This window comes from Caretta caretta, chromosome 1 (genome assembly GCF_965140235.1).
Source record: "Caretta caretta isolate rCarCar2 chromosome 1, rCarCar1.hap1, whole genome shotgun sequence".
Taxonomy (NCBI): Eukaryota; Metazoa; Chordata; order Testudines; family Cheloniidae; genus Caretta; species Caretta caretta.
In genome coordinates, this window is record NC_134206.1 from 84240714 (window position 1) to 84264051 (window position 23338).

A 23338-nucleotide genomic window follows, 5' to 3' on the forward strand; every position below is an offset into this window, starting at 1 on the left:
AGAAATGTAGCTACAATAACTCATTTGGTAGGGACTGTTTGATCAATGAGTGGAACTAATGGGTTCCATAATGGAGTTTCTCAGTAAAGCTTCCTCCCTGTAAAGTTTTAAATTATATCAGAGATGTGTTGACATTGTCTTGAAATTAATTTAGACACTGGAGGAAAAAAAAAACACCCAGAGATGAATTAGCAAAGGAATCTATTGCACAGACGATTAAATGACTTCCGGTCTAGCATCAGAAGACACTATAAGCCAAAGGCACCTGTACATAGCCAACAGACTTTTGAATTATTACTGTGTGTGAATGTGGTGCTATTGAAAGTTGCTGAATTGACAGCCGTGGGGACTGAAGTTTTTTATTCACATTATGGCAGTATCCTGGGCAGTTGCTGTGCAAGCTATCTAACCTTGCCGGTCAATGTGCTTCAGTCCTTACCAGGCTTTTGCTACTCTTGGAAAAGACTTATTTTGGAAAACGTGTTATCTAATGCATTTGACCATGACCATCCAACCCATTTTTAAACACTAAATTCTTATAACAATCTGCTAATTAAAATGTGTTACATTTTCTAACTCATTTTCCCAGTGTAGACAAAGCTGTACAAGTTTACTGACCACTGTCAGAAGATAGGATACTGGGCTAGATGGACCCTTGGTCTGACCCAGTATAGTCATTCTGATGGTCTTATTTCACCCAGTTTATTGAGGAGGCAACCACCTTGTCATCACTGTTTAGGGCTTGTCTGCAAGGAGAAGTAACAGCTATTCCTGATTAACTCAATTGTGGATGTTATTCCAAAGTGGATTAAGCTAATTTGATACACGGCATTGTTATTCCAGAAAAAGAATATCTATATAGGAATTTAATCAGGAATAACCATTCCACTTTAAGTACACACTTTCTCTTAATCCAAATTAATTTCCCTGCATAGACAATTTATATGAACTATCTACAAGTGAAAGGGATGTATGTGTGTGTGCGTCATTGCCTGTCACCTGAGCCACAGTGGAAAGGTTGAGCCAATTTGTTTATTTATATTCTGTCCTTTATTGTGCCAAGCAACTTCAATCTTCTCCTTCCAGTCCTCTTTCTGCCACTACCAGTGCTATCCTGTACTCACTTCTCTTCTTAAAGGGCTTGATCCTGAGCCATTGAAGTAAACAAGAGCTTTGCCATGGGCCCAGATCCACAAAGGTACATAGGTGCCGAAAACCCCGGACTTAGGCACTTAAGTCTCAGTTTTGACTCCACTGCAATCCACAAAACTCCCACTGAACCCTGTAGGTTCCTCAACTTACTTGGCACTTAAGTTTTCAGAGTAAATGTTCCCTAGACACATATGTTTCTGCCTCTGAGCATGCGTCCAGGCATCTGTCTCCAGCTTAGGCCCCAGAGTGATTCACAAACTTGAGGAAAATAAGCATTCAGTGTCTAAATCATGGGCAGGGCCTGATCCAGTAGGCATGCTCAGAGGCCACTTACTAGATCGGGTCTCATTCAAACTCTGGGGGTGCCCACTTTATAACTTTTAGCCTAGTGGTTAGAGTGCCTACCTATCTCTAAGAGGGGCAGGGAATAGCACGCACCCCTGTAATCAGCATCTCCCATTGGCTGGCTTTAGGGTAGCTCCCCCACTAGCATGCTGGCTTTTGTGGATCGTATTGGAAGGTGCCTATCTCTCCCTGTTCATTATATAGAAAGCCTAGGCACCTAAAATTAGCTTTGTGGATTGCAGTGTTGTCCCTGTAATTTTTTAGGCTCCTAAAAGTTAGGTGCAATAATGCTTAGCACTGCAATGTCTGAGACCAGGTCTACACTCAACAGTTAAGTTAACCCAACTACGTCACTCAAGGGGTGTGAAAAATCACACCCATGAGCAATGCAGTTAAACCAACCTAACCCTCAGTGTAGATGGCACCACGTCAATGGAAGAGTTCTTTCATCGATCTAGCTACTGCCTCTTGGGGAGGTGGATTACCTATGCCAATCGGAGAACCCCTCCAGTCATTGTAATGAGCGTCCACACTGAGTGTCCACTCTATGGATGCGAAACCTGGGTGACCTATCGACAGCACCTCAAGAGTTTGGAGAGGTATCACTAATGATGCCTCTGGAACATCCTTCGTGTCAAGTGGCAAGATCGTCGCACTAAAGCCAGCATCGTCGCTGAAGCCAAGGACACCAGCATTGAAGAAATGATTCTCATGCACCAACTTCGCTGGGCTGGCCATTGTGTGCGGATGCCAGACTCTCGCCTCTCAAAACAAGTCCTCTACTCTCAGCTCACCCATGGTCAGAGATCCCATGGTGGCCAGAGGAAGTGCTACAAAGAGACACTGAAAGCATATCTTAAGAAAACTGATGTGGACATCACAAGCTGGGAAGAGCAAGCCACCAACCGATGCCAATGGCGTTATATCCTCCATCAGGCAGTGTCCCTCTTTGAAGAGAGATTCCTTGCCCTCAAATCTTAAAAGAGAGAGAGGAGGAAGGAAAAAGAAATATCTTTCTCCCAGAAGGCTGCTGGCTTACCACAAAATGTCTGTACCTACTGCAGGTGGATTTGAAGTTCCAGGATCGGACTCCTGAGTCATCTCAGGACCCATATGTAAATCCGTGGTAGAGATCATCCTCAAATCGAGGGATCGCCAAGCAATCAATCTACACTGACGCACTGCAGTGTGCCACTGTAGTATTTCAAGTGTGGGCAAGCCCTAAGTCCATTTGTGGATCCCACTCATAATAACTCGCTTAGTTTACATTATATTATCCTTATTTTGTATCAAAACTATGGGACAGATTCTATCATCCTTACAAAATGGTTGTTGCTTGTCTATTCTTTGTTATTATCATGTAAAATTGTGTGTCCTTTTAAAATTAATAAAGATATAATAAAAAAAATAATTATACACACTAAAATAACGGGCTGTGAAATATGCATGCATATCTGATGATAGAATTGGGCCCAGTCTGAGCTTATGTGCAGTGGTTTCATATGGTAGTATAACTAAGCTGTTTTCTGTGGCCTGGCTTCAGATACGAAATCAATGTGGCAGGTCGAGGTCTGTGTTCCATATTTTATCAAATGTAGGATTATTTTCCAGTATATAAATTTCCCCCTTATCCCCCAGCCCAAGGTGTTATATTTAAGAATTCCTTGTCAGATGGCATAAAGGCCTCACTTCAACAAATTCATTTATGACAACCATTAGACATTTTCTCTGTTTATGAGCTCTAAAAAATAGCACTGATTGAAAAGAGGGAATTTTTTCCTGAATATTTTTCTAAATTATTTTGCATTTTTTCTATTTGAAATTTGAAAAAAAACCCACTTTTCTTGCTTTTTTTAATTTTACTGAAATTAATTCTACCAGCTCTATTAAAAAAACCAACAACACTGACTGTCATCACTGGAATTTTGACTTGGTACTAAAAATTAAGATAAGGTCATAACCTATTTATATAGGAACATCAATTGCAGCAAAAAATAATCAGGGTCTGGAACTAACGCTAGCTGGTAGTCTTGCTGATGATGTACTAAGGCCAAATAGAATACAATACAGCATGCGCATTCAGAGTCTGATTCTGCAGTGCATAACTATCTAGACAGTCAGCAAACATAGATTTGAATCAGAATTCTCATAAGGAATGAATGAGTTTAGCTGCCAGGGATCTGGATTTCTGCTGCCTTGCACTTTGTATATTCAGTTACACCCATGCATAGTGAGTGCAAAGTGGGTGTGAAACATCATCAACCTCAAAATAACCGACTCACTGAAAACAGAGCATAGGCAGGTGTCAATGATCACACAGGGCATAGTGGGTGTTTTTGTAGAGACACTTTTCATATAACATTCTTCACTTTAACAACTGAGCATTTTCTATTACCCTTATGTTGTGTTTGCGGGAAGCCAGTGAAGCTTTAATTTACAGGACAGGTCTACACTTAAAATGTTGCATCGGCACACTTAAAACATAGCTGTGCTGCTGTAGTGCTTCAGTGAAGATGCTCCTAGGGTGACAGAAGAGAGCATCTCCTGTTGGCATAGTTAATCCACCTCCTTCAGAGGTGGCAGCTATATCGGTGGGAGAAACTCTTCCGTTGACATAGTGCTGTATGCAGGGGGGGAGGGGAGGCGTTAGGTTGATATAACTATATCTCTGTGAGGTGTGGATTTTTCACCCCCCCAAGCAACATAGTTATACCAATTTAGGTTTGTAGTGTAGACCTGGCCACAGGAAGATACGTTATAGATGTAACAAAGCTGTTGTGTTTCAGGAAAAGGTGTTTGTTAGGAAATTAATTGATTTTGACAAAATAAACATGTCCCTTTGGGATAATGGCCAACCAAAATACTGCCAAACCTCCTCTCCCCCCAGCTCTTCCTGCTTTTTTTTAATAAAATGTTTTTCCTCTCAAGATGTGCAGAAATTGGCTCACGAAGACTTGCTGCAAAAAGGTTGAGCTCTCATTTAGAGTCTAATTTCAAATCTGCTGAGGAAAAACAAGATGCTACAAAATGAAGACAGTGCATTTTTTTCCTACAGACTGACTGCTTACCCATTCTGAACATCTGGTTTTTAATATAAGGCCTGGAAAAAACTTACAATATTGATATGAGATTACACCTCTGAGGGGAATTAAAGGCTCACACTGAAATATAAAATACGCAGTCCTACTGACAGGGCCCGATGGCTTTCAAGAGAGAGGCTTCTGCCATATTAGATGGACATTGAAAATTAGTCAGGGTTTTTCTCTGTTTTGATTCATAACAGGTACAAGATAGTAAGACTTAATAATGCTTAGTATTTAGCAGCTTACATGTTCAAAATTACATTGAGTTAATCTATTTAAAACTTAAGGGGCCTGTATCTAATGTCACTTACACACTGGTTTTGTGTCACTGTAATTCTGCTAGCTTCGCTGGAGTTATTCCTAGTTGGCATGAGATCTGAATTAGGCCAAAGGAATTTTGTGGCATCTGCCCATTATTTGCATTGAGATTATACAGGATGTTTACTTACCAAACTCCTATAATCTAAATATTTATTAAATGTCTACAAATAAAAGGAGATTCATTTTCTTTTCTAGAAGTACCTTGACTGGTTTAACCTTGGTGCTCATTACTGAAGGACTGAAGAAGAGTAAACTTCTTTCCACTCCCTGTCCTCCACTCAGCTGCCCCGTGCCTGAGCCCTACTACACCCCCTTCTTTGTCTTTCAGCAACGTAAGACCTCAACTATTTCTCTAGCCTCGCCACAGCATCGTGTTCCCTCATACTGAGTGGTGGAAGTTGACTTCCTGCTCTTTAAGGCTTGGTCTACACTTAAAAGTTGGGTCAGTTTAGCTATTCAGTTGTTCAGTGGTGTGAAAAAAACACACCCAGCTTTCTTTTGTCTTTAATTCCCATCTGTCATCTCAACAGTGATGATGAGGGCTGAATGAAATCTTTCCACCACTTTCTATCTTGTACTAGCTTTGTGACTTCATTCATCTTTAAACCTTTTTGTTCCATGTCATTCTTCACTGTATCTATTCAATGCATGGTTGTCCTCTAGTTCTAGCTCCTTGCACTCTGGTATGTATCAGCATGTATGGTATCATTTCTGGGTCCTTTCTTTGACACATGACAGTCATCTTTCTAGTAGCTTCTCTAGTAGCATTTTTTTTGCCCTCCTTGTTTTCTTATCTCTTCACTTTTTTATTTTCTGCAGTCTCACTATTCTCCTACCCAGTTCATTTCTGCAATCAAAATCTTTCATTCATCAGCTTTCTTCATGCTCCAGTATTCTGACCTGTACAGTAGCATTGCTTTGACAGTTGTCTCATATACACTGATTTTTTGTTTTTATTGAAGTATCTTTAACCTTCCAGATCTTGCAGGGTTTTCTGAATGCAGCATTCTTCATTTTAGGTCATGTTCACAATTCCCATTCTTCAGTACTAGTTCTCCAAGGTAAACAGTTTTTTCCACTTGTTCGAGTTCTTTTTCTGAATTTGATCTTTACCTCTTTCTCCTGTCTTCTGATTGTCATAATTTCTGTCTTTTGTCCATGATGAGCTTCAATTCAAATTTTCCGCTTTCCTGGTCTACCTTGTCTATTATTCTCTGTAAACCCTAGTTGGTCAATGATATGAGGTCAAGATCATGTGCAAATCTAAGGTTATGCACTGTCCGACCTTCCCCTCCATTTCTCCTCAATGTTATAGCCATTACTGCTTCCAGTACCAAGAGGAACAAATCTGGTGATAGCATGCTTCCTTGTGTCATTTCCTAGGGTTGTCCTGAACCATTCTGTCAGCTTCCTGTGTGTTCTCACTGCACTCATCAACTTGCTGTAGATGTTTTCTAACAGTTTGGTCAATTTTTTTAGGGATGTCATACAGTCTCATAACTTGCCATAATCCTTCCTGCCGAATGCTATCAAAAGCTTGTTTGAAGTCCATAAAGTTGTTATAACATGTTGAGTTGTGTTCTATATACTTCTATGTATCTCTTTGATATCTCTCTTATCACCAGTAACTGACCTATTGTACTTTGTCCTGATCTGAAACTGGTCTGTTCCTCTGCAAATGCTGCTTTCACTGACTTCTTCATTCTCCTATGCAACATCTTGGTGAATGCTTTTCCCAGCACACTCAATAAGCTGATACCTCAGTAGTTTTGCACTCACTCTGATCCCCCTTTTTTATAGATTGGTACTATTATTGCTTTCCCCCATTCACTCGGCACTTGCTCTAGTTTGCAAATCTTGTTGAATACCTTGCGCATCACCTTTACCATGTGTTCCCCTCATCTGTTTTTTAGCAACTCTGTGGTTATGTCGTCACTTCCTGGTGCCTTTTCTTTTTCAAATTTTAAAACTTCAGAAACCAAGGTGAGGCCAAAAAGTATGCAATTGGAACAAACACAATCAAAACAACATGCAAAACAGGGAATTATGTGATGAACTTGAAGGATAAGACATTTATTGGAACATGGAACTTAAGAGCATTATACCAGGCTGGAGCACTTGTGGTAATGATGCACAAATTGAAAATATTTGAGTGGATGGAGTTGCGTTGTGCTAAAGCTGAAGGCAAGTCAGGCTTTTACGGCATTTAACCTAATATCTCCTAGTATGCTGAAGGTGAGATTCAGAATCAAATCCAGTTGAATGAAATACTTCAGTAAATTTGTACTTCAGTAAAATAGTACAAATATATGTCCTGACCTCAGCAGTGCCCAAAGAAGAAATTGCTGAATTTTAAAACGATCTATAGAAAACAACACGATAAGTTTCAAGACAAGATGTGTTATTGGTAGTGGGAGATTGTAATACAAAAGTAGCATACAACTGGAATTCCTAGGCAGTTTTGGACTAGGTGAAGAAAACGAGAGGAGAAAGGCTTCTAAATTTCTGCCTTACAACCTGGTGATAACAAACAAGCCATTTCAACAAAGAAAAGCACAGAGGATGTGGACGTTGATATCACCTGATGAGCAAATAAAAAACATGGTAGTCTTTGAACTTCTGTATTGCAGATGGAAATCAAGTGTTGTTTTGCAGATCATTTGCAGCTGATATCAGATCAGCTCCTAAGTTAGTGCTGGCATCAATGGTAAGGCTGAGAGCAGTCGAAAAGTGCCAAGAATTAAGATCTGTGATGAGGACAAATTGAAAGTACTAGATATCAGGAAAGAAAACTAGAAGCTGTGCAGAGAAACATCAAGTCTCTGTAAAAGAAGAAATGAATGCTGAAGAGACATGGAACATTGTAAAAAGTGGGCTGATGAACAAGTACTGGGCTACAAAGACAAAATGGAGAAACTGAAGTAAATAACGGATGAAGTGCTTCAGTTGAGTGACAAGCACAGGAAGCTGAAGGAGAATACAAAGAACAAAAGTCTAAGAGCTGAGTACAATAGGCTGACCAGAAAGATAAAAGAGAAAGTGAACAGAGACAGACACAATTGGATAAGTGAGCTATGTTCAGAAGCTTAAGAATACACGAGAGAAATGTGACACGGGGGTGCATGACAAGATAAGAGAACTGAGTGAGAAATACAAGCTGAAGATACTAGCAGTGAAAGAAAAACACTGAAAAATAGTTGAGGATGAACGAGCAAAGAATAAGCAATGGAAAGAATATTTTGAAAAGCTGTACGATGTGCAAGGTGCAGTAGTTGAAACCGTCCTGGAGAAGCACAAACGAGGGAGAGCAGATGCTGGATTTCTTAGTAGTAAAGATCTTGATAGAAAGTTTGAAAAAGAAAAAGGTGCTAGGAAGTGACTAGCATAGCTATGCTGATGTAACCACCAAGGGAGATGCAGATACATCCATTGAAAAATGCTTTCATCCACATAACCAACTTCATTTGGAGAGGTGGTGCTTCTACACCAACAGAAAATCCCCTTCTGTCAGTGTAGGCTGAGTCTGCTGGCAGAGCTATGCCAGTATAGCTATGTTAGTATAGTCGTCATCGTGTAGACAGAACCTAAGGGTCCTAAACAATTCCCAGAATGCCAAGCCTATATAGCTGGGCCAAGTGCTGAGGACATGTGTGGAGAAAGGGAAGGAATCCTCCCCTCCAAAAGCCATGGAATAACCATGTAGGCACTTCATCCAGACTATCACAGCCTAATAGCTGAAGCAACCTGCATGGTCCCCAGTGGACACTTCCCACATGGGACAGACTGAAGGACAGAGGTATATATTCCTCCCGTCCTCCCCTATAGCTCCTTTTTGAAAGATATGGTGAAGTACTATAGATCAGTACAAGTTCACATGAAATTACGTCAGGGTTGCTTGAAAGGTTTAGAAACACTTTGAGAAACCAGGTCTGAGTTTCAATTTTGTGTTTAAACAAACCAACCAAACCAAACCAAACAAACAAACAAACAAACAAAAAAAAACCACAATACCCAAACCAGGTGGCTTTTTTATTTTGTGGCAACCTGTATGCATAACTTTAAATGCTTATACTTCTAGTCCCAGATGTTTGCTCTTTGATTACATTGCCAATAACTATGAGCCTCCTCTTTCCTTTTTTTTTTTACATAACATTTATTATTTCATGGCATTTTACTGAAATTCACAAGATGAACACTCCATCCAATGAAGGTAAAGAAAGGGCAATGAAACCGAGCAGCAGTTTGCATGCAGTTTTTTATATGTAGAGAGACATGGAACTTTGCGAACATCTGTGGCTTTCCCGCAGACACGGAATGTTGCAAATCTTAGGTGTTTTGACCCATATTCTTACCAAATACAGATATGCTGCATCAGCAGTTCTCTCTAAGCCTTGTGCTGGCTTTGATGGCATGGAAGCTCTCTGAAAATGTATTTTATTTATTTTTCTGACTCAGGCCAATCATGGGGGTGAGGAGAGGAGGAAAGATGAAACAGAGAATATGGAGACCTTTGAAACAGGAAGAGGAAGTGATCAGCATACAGAACATGAAATGTGGATTAAGTGGCCCAGCATGTTTGCTCCATAATGAGGTGTGAAATAAATATATGTGCAGCAAGGCCAGGAATTATAAAGATCTTAGCTTTTGTACGAGGACATGTCTGGTTTTCAAAACCACATTTTTATGGATCTTGCTTAAGCATTCTTGTTTAATGTTTCAATATTTTGGCTCTGAGGCCTCTATGCTGTTGAATAAGAAAGACACACAAAGAAATGATAGCAAAGTATAGAGTACTGTATTTTTGCAGCTACACAATTGTTTCAAATCAACATTGATTCCTTGTTGCTAACAATTATAGACATTTAACATTTCAGTTTGTATTGCTGCGCTCCCAAACCCATTGAAGAATAGGAATATAAGAGTCTCTCTGCCTCTCTTTACAAAATGTAATGGGAAAAGTACAATTGAAAAATAGGTTGCTTAATACACATAATAGGTGTTTAGGGTCAAATTCTGTCTGCTGAGTGTTGGAGTAAATTGACATTTGCCAACATCTAAGGGAGAAGTATTGTTCTAAATGTTTATATTTTGAATAGCTACAATTAATCTTATTGAATAAGCTCTGATTATTGTATTGTTCTTGATTGTGTCTGGGTGTGCGGGGGCTTAGCACATTGATCTTTAACCTCACACATCTTCTGTTTGTTTCATCAACATAGTCAAGATAATGGTCTGTGTTGCTGGGATGTTACTCTCTTCTGAGCCAGTGGTTTGTTCTCTTTGTGTCTTTATTATAGGCAAATAGATTATACTGAATTCTCATTTGCACTAGAGAATTCTCTGTAGTGTAGTATCTCCCTTCTTTGGTTTTCCTTCCTTTCTGTCTGGAATGCTGGTAGTGGTCCAGTGGGAACTGCAGGACATAAGACTCCTTTTTTCCTGAAGATCTGGGATACCTCCATAAATACAAACTGCAACTATACAACAGAAAAGATACATGAATAATGCAGAAGTTTAACAGGGAACTTGGAAAAATGTTATTTGTGTAAGGGCTGCATTATGTTTCCCTCTTGCTCTTGTTCCCTCTGGATGGTTTCTATGGCTTCCTGGTCCTTAGGGACATTCCATTTTCCTCTCCTTTGATGCTCAGGCTATTTTATGTAAGTTCGGAGACAATCAAGTTGGCTGTCTCCACCTTATTTTTTGGAGGCAATTTCCTCTTGATTTTAAATTTGTCACTGGGGAAAGCTTTTTCTTCCCCTAAGCCAAACAGCTGTTTTTTATTTATTTTTAATTTTTTTTCTGCTTTTTTCACTAAAGAGGTGAAGTTTGTCTTTGGAAAAGTACAGTTCTGTGTGTTCTTCCCCTTCATATCAAAATAATAAAACACAAATTACCAGCGAAATTGCTATGGTTAGGTTCAGTTCTGTTGCTTCAGCCATCATTTGTGCTTCTGAGATGATAGTGGTGTTTTTCTTGTGACGCATCATTGAATCTAGTTGGTTTGTGAATGCTTTGTGGAGTCTTGACTTATCTATTTATATGGCCCTCATCACTGTAGTATCACTGCAGTATTCACAGATGAATTGTCTTTTTTAAATTTAAGGTTTTAAAGTAAATATGGTGCTTGTGAAAGGTTCTTAATTGTCTGAATTGGTCTCTGAAGTCATCTGTGCATGGAACAGACGTGACATGGTCGCCAAGTTTCCCATGCACTCCTGACAATGTACCTCAATCCTGACCACTTCCTGTGTCTAGCTGCAATTGTGCTAGCAATAGCTGTATAAGTATCAGTCTGTTATAAAGTCTCCAGTGTGCCATGGTACCAAACTTTGTCTGACACACTCTTGACAGGTGAACCATGGCTGAGGCCAGTGCTCTATGCGCTAAGCTGCTTTAACACCTGGTAGATCCCACTCACCAATTGCCTTCAAATGCCACACCCCTCCCAGGGCACTAGACACCCTGCTTTTGTGACCCACACTTTACAAGTACCATGCTATCATGACCTATCTTCTCCCCAGTTGGAGTCGCTGTACCATCACTGCTCTTCTGATTCATTGCATTACCCTCTCCTCCAAAAAGGATATATCCTCTCATCACAAGTAATCTATTAAGGATTCTTTACCCAAAAGGCTCCTTTTGACACTCAGACCAAAGCCTGGGTCTGTATATCACCTCCTATCCAATGTGTATGTAAATTGGGTATTGTTCCAACTGAGCCAACAGGTTTACAGGGGTCACTGGCAGAGCAGGACTTGGTCAAGCTCTTTACAGACTTGTGCCACCTTGGCCATTAGTAGCATTTCTATACTGGATCAGTAAGGTCATCTTTTTCTCTGTATTCTCTAATTGTGGTACCCGACCACATCCCCATCCATCCTTAATCTCATAGCCAAAAGTCCTTGTTCAAGGTGTAGAATAGTCTCGAACTTCTCAGCAGAAACCACAGAAAGAAATCACAGAAAGTGCATTCTTTTCCAGTTTCCCAGCCAGCTTAGGACTTCTGCTTTCCAATCCCTTATCTGGACATATTCCCAATTACTGAGGTCCTTGTGCTTGAGTCATCCCTGCTCCAGTCCCTGAAGTGCTTGTCTCCTGAGAACTCTCTAAGAGCTCCTTGGTCCTTCTCCTTGTCATTCTGGTAGTTCTGTTGAACATTCAATGGCTGATTTCTCTAATGTGGATTGTATGTGTGGTACTCAGGCACTGCTGAGTATGTACTCCCCATGTACCAGTGTCTTAGCAGGTCCTCAAAAACAACGAGGAGTTGGTGGCACCTTAAAGACTATCTGAAGAAGTGTTTTTTTACCCAGGAAAGCTTATGCCCAAATAAATCTGTTAGTCTTTAAGGTGCCACCGGACTCCTCGTTGTTTTTGTGGATACAGACTAACACGGACTAAAGCTGCTGCCCCCTTCTAGCACATCAAACTCCACAGTATGTCCATCTTCCACATGGCACCAGCATTTCCATGCGTTATTTTCCCGTTATTTTATTCCAGTGCACAAACACATCTTCTCAGGTGTAATTCCTTTTGATTAAGCCATATCCACTTCTCAGATTGTTGTGCAGTGATTCATCTGAGACTGCTGTTGCAATGATTCTCCTCTTCAGTATGGTGGCTGCTGATCTGACAGGTCAGGAATGGGTCTTCTTTCATAAACAATCTGGTCATCTGTCTGGCACTCTTAGTTCAAGTGTCAGGATTTTCATTCTTGACTAGAGCTGATTGGGAATTTTTTCAACAAAACAACTGTTGGAAAATGCCAGTTCATTGAAACTGAAAATACTAGACAATAGTCTGGTGGGTAGGGTGCTCAGTGGGATGTGGGAGACCTGGTTTCAAGTCTCTACTCTGCCTGATGTGGATTAGGAACTTGAACCTGAGATTCCTGTATCTCAGGTGAGTGCCCTAACTGCTTGGCTATAGCATCAGTCTCCCTGCTTCCCCCTGGGGTATTTAATTAGGCATACAAAGTGGGAGACTGAGACAGAGTCCTGTCCTAGCTTAGCCAGTGGCCTGGTAGTTAGAGCTTTGGCCAGGAATGTGGGAGACCCATGGCCAAGTCCCAGCTCCATAGGAGGCAGTTAACCCTGGGTCTCCACATCCTGGGGTGTGCTCTAGCTATCAGACTATTGGAAATTCTTTCACAATGTTTTGGAGTGGGGAAATTTTCAAAATCTCAACGTTTCATGGGACAGGAAAAGTGTTTCCCTCCCAGCTCTATTCTTGATCCCCTCTTTGGGCTTGTGTGTAAGAGAACATATCCATGATGCAGTGGCCTGGACTGCCACAGCTCCAACATTGTCAGTCTCTTTGAACTCCTTGGCTTTTTCCTAAGTTATTTCCAATGTCTCTGTCTTCTCCCCACCTATCTTTGCTGAGTTGTGGGGCTCATGACCTTAGATCTTCTCTGCTTTAAACTGGTTAATGTCACATTGCTGTGCCTTCATAATCACTGTCAGTTCTTGAGTGTCTGACTCTCATGTCCTTACTTTAGAAAAAATTGCCTCCAGGTTGGTGTCACAAGCCTATGAACAGGCATCTGAGCCCCTTTCTTCTGTATCATCTATGGCTAGCTCCAGCTTGCAGAAATTGTGATGTCTTTTTCCAGTCCTTTAGGTTTCTTTTTTCAAAGCACTATTCACATCTCCCTTCCAGATACATCGGTCACAAACAGGCCCCTAGTCAATCAATCTCACTGCTCAAAATACTGATCCAGTTGTCCAGGCCTCTGCCATCCCCCATATACTTTCTGGACATGAAAAAGGGCTTCAACATCACCCCATCTGAACTGCCGGGTCAACGTCCCTCCTCAGGACTCAAGAGAGCACTTGGATTGTCAGGGCTACACATTTGCATTAATTGGATGGCACTCTGTCATCTTGCTCACCAAAAGTCTACCATTCAAATTCCCTAATTGTGGTTTTCCTCACACCATTGGTGATGTTTAGAGGATCCCACTCCTACCATCAGTGTAAATGTCAGCCTTTTGTGGGGTTTCCAGCATGGCATGGTGCCAGCTCTTGTCTCACACAGTCCCTAGTACTGTGACAGGAATACAATGGCAGTTACTGTAGTTGCCTAAGCTACCAAGGGTCTATGGCTCTAGCATGTAGTGGGTTGCAGTCTGTGCTCCCAAATGCCCTTTAATGTCTTATTCCTTCCAGAGCTCCAGGAGCTCTCTACAACACACTCCTCCCTAATTGTCCCCTTACCTGCTAGGCAATCTTCATGAACAGAGATTCGCCACACTGATTTATGCTAGCTCATTACTGTGCATCTGATTCATCACAACTGTTCTGGATTCCAACATGGTTTTCTTGACCATTGTGACCAGGATTTTTTGTGAGAACTGTATTAATTAACCCAAGCTATAGACTGCCCCCTTTGGCCTTTCCTGCATTAAACTTTTTTTTCTTAAATTCCCTACTTTTGCTAACACAACAGTGCAGCTCTATCTCTAATTGCCCCTCGGTCCTGCCTCATCATGGCTCTAGACTAGACAATCTCTCGAGGTCCTTTCCAGCCCTACATTTCTATGATTCCATGATTGTAATATAGATATGTACTCTAAGCGGGACTGGATGACGTGATTAGAATAATGCCAGCTGCTGTTCTACACTGGTGCCCTCACCATTGCTGGTATTGGCGGTAACAAAAGTAGACAATTTTAAGAAAAAATTCTAACTACACATAGTCTTAGGTAATTTTATAAGATAACTAAAATGTGGTTTTCAGAAAACAATATCTATCCATGGTGTTCAGTGAAACTATGCTAGTGTGTTTTCAGCCATTCTAAGGTCAGGGCCTGGAGTAAACAGAAAGTGGTCTTCATTCTCATTCAGTCCTTTGTCTAAAAAGAAATGGACCCCGTTTCAGCAACACTTGTACATGTGAGAACTTTAGTGGCATGCATCTATGTTTGAAGGATTTGGGCCCATATTATAGTAATACAGTAATTGCCATATTGGATCATACCTGTGGTCAAAGTCAGTGGTTCTCAACCAGCAGTATGCATACCTATGGGGGTACGCCGCGGTCCTTCAGGGGGTACATCAACTCATCTAGATATTGCCTAATTTTACAACAGGATACATAAAAAGCACTGGTGAAGTCAGTATAAACAAACTAAAATTTCATACACTGAAATGTAAGTACAATATTTATATTCCAATTGATATTTTTTTATAATAATATGATAAAAATGAGAAAGAAAGCAATTTGTCAGTAATAGTGTGTTGTGACATTTTTGTATTTTTATGTCTGATTTTGTAAGCAAGTGGTTTTTAAGTAAGGTGAAACTTGGGATATTCAAGACAAATCAGACTCCTGAAAGGGATACAGTAGTCTGGAAAGGTTGAAAGCTGCTGTATGTAGTCTATGTAGTCTAGTATACTGTCTCTAAGAACCAGATGCTTCAGATGAAATGCAAGAAATGCAAGAAACTCCAAAGCTGACAAATGTAAAACAATCTCCTGTGATAGACCCAGGCCAGTTGGGTACAGCAGAGTAGTAGAAGGCAGATATACTGGACACTGGATAAGCAGTTTTCTGTTTCCTAAGTGACCAGAGCAGGGGCTGCGCTAGAGCAAACAGGAACCTGCTATAATCAATTATGGCAGGCAAACTAATCAGGACACCTGGTTTAAAAAGGACCTCCCATCACTTAGTGGAGGGCGTGCAAGGAGCAGGGAGTGAAAAGGCGTGTTGCTGGAGGACAGAGGAGTATAAGCGTGATCAGGCTTCAGGAGGAAGATCCTGCCGTGAGGATAAAGAAGGTGTTGGGAGGAGGCCATGGGGAAGTAGCCAAGAGAGTTGTAGCTGTCTCACACAGCTGATGTAGGAGACATTGTAGACAGCTGCTATTCACAGGGCCCTGGACTGGAACCCAGTGTAGAGGGTGGGCCTGGGTTCCCCCCATTCCTCCAACTCCTGATCAGACACAGGAGGAGTTGACCTGGTTTGTGAGCAACACCAGAAGGGAAGGTCTAATTTGGAAAGGGATCTGGCCTGTCTCCGACCCACTGGGTGGGACAACAGAGATTGCAGAGGTTGTTCTCCGTTTCCTCCATGCTGGCCAATGATGAGGTTAGCTGAGTGAACGGCAGGTTTGAGCCTCTAGCAGAAGCGGTCAAACTGAGGGCTGCCGTGAACCTCTGACGCAAGCAAATCAACCAAAAAGCGCAGGACCCACCAAGGCAGAGGAGGAACTTTGTCTGACTCCTCTATAAAGATGGTGGTTTGTACCATGCATACAGCTATCTTGTAGGAACTAGCCTGAAATCATCAGTTCATTTTATACAAAATACTGATCAGCCCCTGTGATAACAAATTTCAGCCTCAAACAACTTGGGCAGACTTTGAAACAGTGGCCTAATAACAAAAAATCCATGTTGCATTATCAGGCTTCCTGGCATCTGCCTATCATCAAAGAGAGATTCCCATGATCCGAGCTTAGTTTGACTTTTTTATATTTAAATAATCCGTCTGTCCATGTTAATCTTCATAAACATTAGGAGCAAGAGTCCACCTTCAGAGGCACTGTTGTCTTCATGGCAGCTGCACATGCATCCAGAGTCAGAAATTGGCCCTAATGTTGAACTTGTGAGATCTCCAACCAAAGTTACCTTTAAAAATTACCTGCTAGAGGACAAGCGAGGAGTTCTGCATCCATTTGAAGTCAATGAAAATTGTGCCATCAACTTCAATGAAGTCAAGATTTCACCCAAAGTCTTTAATTCTTCTTTGGCTAGTTTTTGATAATGCTAAGACATTAATTATACAGCCGTAAGCATGAACCACCTATTGTTTCTTGATTAATACACATATGATGAACACCTAAGCATATCTATTTTATTTGTCCTTCTACATATGCATACCATATAAAAGACAGGTATTTAAAATTGGAAAAGCATGTCAGAGTTTGAAACTGACCTTTTAAATAAGTTGACTTTTAGCTTTTTTTATTTTTATGCTTTATATTTGAAAGGGAGTCTCTGATTTTTTTTTCTCTTTTGCCTCTGATTTGTTGCATAGCCAAGTGTTTTTTGAAACTGGGGCCTTGCAGAATTGAGTGTCCTCTTCTGAGAAAAGATTGTTGCTTTGCAGAGAAACTAAGGATATTGGGAATTAATAAATATGGGGATCAGATATATCACTCTGCAAACCTTATTTTCTATCTAGGTGGAACTGCACTATTCAAGTCACTTGCATGCATCTTTTGGTAGCGCAGCAGTCAATCTCTAGTCCTTTATCTTACAGCAGTCATGATCAGTATATCCCTTTACTTATTGTAGTCTGATCATTATACAGTGCCCGTGCCGGTGTTTTACTACTGCCATTTAAGGGATCCTAAGCTGTTGTACAAACTATAGTTTGGGTAACATAGACCTATGTGTGCAGAGTCTTCTTGAAGGGTTTCCATTTGAATGGACAGTGTGTTAGGTATGAGGTGGACTCAGCCCTAAGAGGCAGCCACCTGGAGAGCCAGGTTCTGTTTTGGATCCATTATATAGACAGGCCAAAACTGTGAAGCTTGATTCTGGATGTGAAGCCAAACCTTCCCAAAATTCAGAACCGCCTGCCAGTTTGGATTCATCATAGAGTTATAGCCCTGAGCTGTGAAGTTTGAATCCAGATTCAGATCAATTTTTTTTTCCTGTATAAAGGATGTTGTAAGCCTGCATTCTCACTTGGACCCATATGAGGTTGTCAGCTCTCCCGATAAAAGGAGTTTTCCTTAAAATCTATCTAGTGGAATCATTTGATTACATAAGGATCTCAGCATTTTTTTTTTCAAAGAAAATAAGTTTCTACCCTTCGTGGTTGTGTAAAAAAACCTTTAGAATGTGAACGAACCCTATAGGCTGAGAAAATGGAAAGCAGGAAAAAAGAGAATTTAATACTTATTTAAAAAAAAAAAATCCTGTGATTTTTAAGCCAATCTCATGATTTTCGTGGCCTGACCCATGCCGTTAGAAGGATTCGGGTTGGGTCTTGTTGGCAATACTGTAGAAAATAGCCTGCGATGAGAAGCTGAGATTTAAATCTTCACTTTTCTGAATTGTAGGGTCTTTCAGATCTGGGTGTGCAGTTGAGGTCCATCTTAAAATTGAAGTTATAAAGTTAGTGATGGACATTTAATTCCAGCAAAGCCTCATGATCAGATATTTCAGACAGATTCTAAAATAATTGACAAGGAAAAAATGACGGAGCTCAGCATCCTTTTATGATGTGACCTGAGTCTAGGGAGTGTTGTAGCATCGGATCCTTTCAGTCTCTCCAATGACGATCCAAATTACCTCCCCGAATCTCATTCTCATCTGAAATGCGCATTTTGTCATGAAAAAGAGGGAAAACCTCGAGGTTCTACCGCCAAGTTTAACAAGTTAAACAGTAAATCCTAACACATCAGAGCTCCTGTGAGGTAGAGGCATCTCTTGATGATCTCTCTAATGGACTGAAAATCCTCTTAAAAGTGAGCGCAGATCACAGGTGCTGAAAGAAAATGTTTAAAATGACAGCTTAACAATGGCCCTGGTTATTTCTGTGTTTTTCCTAACCAGGGGATTAGCGATGTAAATTAGGATGCTGAAGATGGATAGGTTTTTTTCCTGTAGGTAAGGTGGCTTCATGTTCACTTATTGAATCCTTTACTGAATTATAAGGCTACAAGCTGAATTTACTTAAAGGGATATAGTCAATTTATAAATCAAACTTCTGTCTTACATTTTTGTATCTGCTAGCTGTAGAAGTAATGAAAGAGATGAGAAAGACGAGAGAGAGAGTGGTTCCTCTTTTATTCACTTGGTTTCTTTGTGGCTTTGGCAGAACATAGTCAGTTTCACTGCATTTCTCTGTATAGGCAGATTGACTTAAATGGGCTGCATACGAACACCAGTCTGTGCACACAGATGCAGTGGCAGGATTGGGTTCTGGGTTAGTCCCATTGGAGTTAATGGGACTCTGGGTGGGTGCAAGAGTCCACCTGCAGGGATCACTGTGAGGGACTGAGGCCTTGGAGTGAAATCCTGGCCCCCATTAAATCAATGAGAATATTATTATTGTCTTCAGTTGAGCCAGGATCTCACCCCATTGTTTATTTGGTTTGGGTCATCAGTGCAGCAACAAGGGAGAGAAAACATTTAAAAACAGGAAAACTCGATTGTAAAAACATGAAAAGGAGGAACTTGGAGGCAAGATGCATCACTGATTTCATTAAACTGATTAGATTTGAAATTGATGATGTTCTTTAACATTCTATTTTGACTCAGAGTATTATGGGCTGGAGCCATGCTTCACCCATAGACCTTACTTCCTGTTTGTTGGTGGGGTTTGCACCATCATTTTGAGTATGTAAATCCCACAATAAAGCAACATGTTCTTTAGTCTGCAGTAATTGTAAGTAGATGGTGATACTCTGTATACTGTATGCTCTGGGGGTCCCTATACAAAATTTGTGATGAGGAGAAAACATAGACTGACACTGTGACACAGAGGCCCACTGGTGATTCATTACTCTGTGTCAGCAACTCTTCTTTATACCTTGACTTTAGCAAAGCTTTAGATACGGTCTCCCACAGTATTCTTGCCAGCAAGTTATAAAAGTATGGATTCGATTAATGGACTATAAGGTGGATAGAAACCTGGCTAGATCGTCAGGCTCAACGGGTAGTGATCAATGGCTCGATGTCTAGTTGGCAGCTGGTATCAAGCAGAGTGCCTCACGGGTCGGTCCTGGGGCCAGTTTTGTTCCACATCTTTATTAATGATCTGGATGATGGAATGGATTGCACCCTCAGCAAGTTTGTGGATGACACGAAGCTGGGGGAAAGGTAGATATGCTGGAGGGTAGGGATAGGGTCCAGAGTGACCTAGTCAAATTGAAGGAGTGGGCCAGAAGAAATCTGATGAGGTTCAACAGGGACAAGTGCAGAGTCCTGCACTTAGGATGGAAGAATCCCATGCACTGCTACAGACTGGGGACTGACTGGCTAAGAAGCAGTTCTGCAGAAAAGGACCTGGGGATTACAGTTGATGAGAAGCTGGATATGAGTCAACAATGTGCCTTGTTGCCAAGAAGGCTAACGGCATATTGGGCTGCATTAGTAGGAGCATTGCCAGCAGATCGAGGGAAGTGATGGTTCAGCACTGGTGAGGCCACTTCTGGAGTATTACATCCAGTTTTGGGCCCTCCACTATGGAAAGGATGTGGACAAATTGGAGAGAGTCTAGCAGAGGGCAGTGAAAATGATTAGGGGGCTGGGGCACATGACTTATAAGGAGAGGCTGAGAGAGAAGAGTGAGGGGAGATTTGACAGCAGCCTTCAACTACCTGAAGTGTGGTTCCAAAGACGACGGAGCTAGGCTGTTCTCAGTGGTGGCAGATGACAGAACAAGAAGCAATGGTCTCAAGTTGCAGTGGTGGAGGTCTAGGTTGAATATTAGGAAAAACTATTTCACTAGGAGAGTGGTTAAGCACGGAAATGGGTTACCTAGGGAGGTGGTGGAATCTCCATCCTTAGAGGCTTTTAAGGCCTGGCTTGACAAAGCCCTGGCTGGAATGATTTAGTTGGGGTTGGTCCTTCTTTGAGCAGGGGGTTGGACTAGATGACCTCCTGAGGTCTCTTCCAACCCTAATCTTCTGTGATTCTACTATTCTCAGGCCTGATATACTGGACTATAAAAATAAATGGTAGAAGACCCCATAGTTATCCACCATTTTGGGGACTAAAGGCCCGAGATTTTGATATCACAGAACATTGGGTCCTTTAACCAGGGCGTTGAAGTTTCTGTGAACTGAGTTCAGGCAAGAAACCTGCTTAGGCAAAGATTCTAACTTGCTGAAATTAAGTTTTAGTCTTAGAAGTGTATTTTTACTTTTGTTTGCTTCTAACCCTTTCTGTCTTTATTATGTATACTTGGTAACACTTAACTCTATGTCTTTTTGTTAAATAAACTCATTTTACTATAAACCAGTTCAGTTCTGCAATTGAAATTAGGGTGTTTTTTGAATCTCAATTAAATGAATGAACTGAAGTAGAGTAATGAACTTCATAATTTGTGTGTGTGTTCCGGAAGAGGAATGGACACTCCAGGAAAACGCCTCTGGAGAACTAGGGAGTTGGGATTCATTGGTTGTTCCCTGCAAGTCAAGGATTGGACTGGCAGAGTTCTGAAGAGTTTGCTGGCAAGGCAGACAAGCTGGTGAGTCACGGAATATTAATTTCACACATTTTAGCAGTAGAAAAACTCACTTGCAGAGGCTGAGCCTTGGCCTACACTAGGAGTTGAGGATGAATTTAGCAGCATTCAATCGATTTAGCCCTGCACCCCTCCGCACGACGAAGCCCTTTTTTTGACTTAAAGGGCTCTTAAAATCGATTTCCTTACTCCACCCCCGACAAGGGGATTAGTGCTGAAATCGGTATTGGCCTCCGGGAGCTATCCCAGAGTGCTCCATTGTGACTGCTGTGGACAGCATTCTCAACTCAGATGCATTGGCGAGGTAGACAGGAAAAGGCCCGCGAACTTTTGAATTTCAATTTCCTGTTTGGCCAGCGTGTCTGCCCTTGCTTTCACAGAGGGAGGGAGGGAAGGGGGGGGCCTGACGATATGTACCCAGAACCACCTGCGACAATGTTTTAGCCCCATCAGGCACTGGAATTTCTACCCAGAATTCAAATGGGTGGCGGAGACTGCGGGAACTGTGGGATAGCTACTCACAGTGCAATGCTCCGGAAGTCGATGGTTGCCTCGGTACTGTGGACACACTCCGCTGACTACATGCACTTAGAGCATTTGTGTGGGGACACACACAATTGACTGTATAAAAAAGCTTTCTACAAAAATGACTTCTATAAATTCGACCTAATTTCTTAATGTAGACATACAAAGGTAACACAGTAACTCACAATTCTGGAAACCCTAGCAGATCATCACAGGGCAGATGGTTTGGGGGAAATTCAGGACTGGGAGGGTGTTGGGATCACTGCAAAAAGTAACTGGATGGTGGAAACTAGAGTGAACAGTGTGCTTGTCTGTAGGCTGTTGTTGGTATCAGGGTTGTTAGCCACAGCAGTATAGTGGCACTCAGAGTTGCAGAGCATGTGGTAACACAACCCCTTACATGTCTGTGTTGAATCCCCAAAGTGTCACAAGCATCTTATGGAAAAATTGAAGAGTTTAATGCAGCGAGGATCAGCAGCAATATGTTGAAAGATTGGACCACTATTTTCTGACAAACTAGATTAGAGATGAGAGAAAAGAGAAATTAATATTTCTCTGTGTCTGTGACAGTAAAACCTACTCCCTCTTAAGAAGTTTGTTACAGTCTCAGGAACCAGGAGAGAAAAATTTGGAAGAACTGCAAAGGATCTTAACTGAGCACTGTATTCCAAAGCCCAGCATTATTGTGGAACGTTTTAAGTTTCATAATTGGATGAGGTGAATCTGTATCACTGTATGTAGCTGAGCTTAAAAAGCTAACTGAATATTGTTCATTTGGAAATGTCCTGTCTGCGAGACAGATTTGTTTGTGGTATTGATGATGAAAAAACTCAAAGGCAGTTGCTGGCAGAAGGGATCTTGACCTGTCTCAAAGCAGTAGAACTGGCAACAGCAATGGACGTAGCAATGAAAAATTTACAAGATTTGCATTTGCACAATACTGATTCTATAAACAAAAAGCAAAACCAACAAAAAGGGAGTACAGGCTCCTGAGGGGAGTTTCTGCTATAGATTAGCTCATTTGTCAATATAAAATGGCCCAGTGTCATGCCTCAAGGTTGGACACTTAGCAAGGAAATACAAAGGGAATTATCGACCAGCATATTAAAGCCAAGCAGTTAAACCCCATAATTACAGAGAAAAAAGAAGGAAGCACAGGGCTTTTTTCCTGGGGGAGAAGGAAGAGACAGAGGAAGAGCCACACACTGTGTATTGTATAAAAGAGAAGAAAGTAGAACCTTATTAAATAAGAGTAGAGTTAAACAATCAGTTTACCAAGGATTGGCAACCTTTGGCACGCGGCCCGTCAGGGAAACCCCCTGGTGGGCTGGGCCAGTTTGTTTACCTGAAGTGTCTGCAGGTTCGGCAAATCACAGCTCCGACTGGCCGTGGTTTGCCATTCCAGGCCAATAGGGGCCACAGAAAACGGCGGCCAGCACATCCCTCGGCCCACACCACTTCCCGCAGCCCCCATTGGCCTGGAGCGGCAAATTGCGGCCAGTGGGAGCTGTGATCGGCCGAACCTGCAGACGCTGCAGGTAAACAAATCATCCCGGCAGAACAGCAGATTTCCCTGATGGGCTGCATGCCAAAGATTGCCATCCCTGAGTTAAACAATCCGTCAGTACACATGAAAGTAGAAACAGGGGCTTCAGCTGTGGTGATTAATGAATATACTTATCAGTGGGGCTAAGCAGGACTGA

General features: G+C 41.5%; 1 long non-coding RNA gene across 4 annotated transcripts in view; it reads left to right on the top strand.

Annotated features, from left to right (window-relative positions):
• Window positions 1-23338, top strand: part of LOC125637915 (uncharacterized) — a 198334-nt gene that overhangs the window by 156052 nt on the left and 18944 nt on the right. For 2 of the 4 annotated variants that reach the window (XR_012668815.1, XR_012668816.1), the window contains exons 7-8: window positions 9357-9492; window positions 20988-21113. The exons of the other annotated variants lie outside the window; for them this stretch is intronic. This is a non-coding gene — a long non-coding RNA (uncharacterized LOC125637915). The remainder of the gene's footprint in view (window positions 1-9356; window positions 9493-20987; window positions 21114-23338) is intronic. 4 annotated transcript variants of the gene reach the window in all.